Source organism: Lipotes vexillifer, unplaced genomic scaffold (assembly GCF_000442215.2).
Source record: "Lipotes vexillifer unplaced genomic scaffold, Lipotes_vexillifer_v1.1 scaffold414, whole genome shotgun sequence".
In the NCBI taxonomy this organism is placed as follows: Eukaryota; Metazoa; Chordata; class Mammalia; order Artiodactyla; family Lipotidae; genus Lipotes; species Lipotes vexillifer.
The window spans coordinates 1,659,710-1,661,179 of NW_006782864.1; positions in this window are offsets into that span (position 1 = coordinate 1,659,710).

The window sequence follows — 1,470 nt, forward strand, 5'->3', positions numbered from 1 at the left end:
GAATCCACCCAGCTGAATTCCTTTGCTTCTTAATACTCGACAATGGTTTATTGGGAGAAATTGTTTGTTCATTCATTTTTTCATGCATGCATACAATTCATGGTCCACTTGACAGGTAATTTGTGAGCATCTATTGTGCTTAAGATCTCATGCTTGGATGACATCTAATGATGAATATGTTGGAATCTCTGCCCCCAAAGAGCTTTCCTTTTAATAAAGGAGACCAACACGTACACAAATACCTCTAATAAAATAGAGTACTTCTTGGGCACCACATAGCGGTGCTATTATAAGCAAAGTGGTTCTATTATAAACAAATGTGACCAGGATTTGGCATGAAGAGCGTACTCTAGGGAGAGTGATCCTGACAGCAGAACCACCCATTTCAGGGAGGAGGGAAAACACTAGAACTTCTAAAATATTTATTATTTATTTATTTTTATTTATTTATTTATTTATTTTTTGCAGTACGCGGGCCTCTCACTGTTGTGGCCTCTCCCATTGCGGAGCAACAGGCTCCGGACGTGCCGGCTCAGCGGCCATGGCTCACGGGCCCAGCCGCTCCGCAGCATGTGGGATCTTCCCGGACCGGGGCACGAACCCGTGCCCCCTGCATCGGCAGGCGGACTCTCAACCACTGCGCCACCAGGGAAGCCCCTAAAATATTTATTTTTAAATATCATATTCCAATTTTCCATTTCATATGTGTTTTATATTGGCAGGGTTGCTCAAGATGTCTTTGTGGACAAAATGAAGAAAACTGAAGACAGTTTGGATTGGGTGATGATAGTTAGGTGACTTGAAACTAGTTGAACAAACATACCCAAAGTGGATTACTTGGTGGACCCTTACCAGCCCCAGGAGAGGGCTTTGATGATGTGTACTAGGCCCCATCCTTGGTGGGCACTAGTTAACCCCCCAGTTTGCCTGCGGACGTAGCGAACGTATTCACCTAAGTCTGGGGGAAGGGGAGCGTTGCACGCGTTCATGTGAATGGAGACTGTGATTGCCCTCTGTCCTGTGCTGGAACATGCTGGGATATTTCATCAGGCTCTCCAGATGAAAGACTTGGAGAAACACAGGCAGACTAGAAGTAAGTGTGGAGGAAATAAAGATAATGATAATAATAATAGCTATGTTTCCTGAGCACACACTACGTGCATGGTGAGCCTGTACACACATGATCTCGTGAGTCCTCACAGAAGCCCTGCAAGGTAGCCACTATGCTCATTCCCACCAGACAGCTGGACACGCTGAGGTTTAGGGAGGGTACCCAAGCCTGCCCGGCTGCCCAGGGCTGGGGCAAGGCCCTAGAGCTGTGGCCGGGAGGGAAGGTGGCCTGCGGAGGGGGAGCCACAGCAAGGAGGTGCAGGATGGCAGCCCCGGTGTGTAGGAAGGGCCTTCTGAATCTCTGGAGCAGTCATCCTGGAGGGTCAAGGGGAGGTGGCCTTCTGACTCCCCATCGGAAGA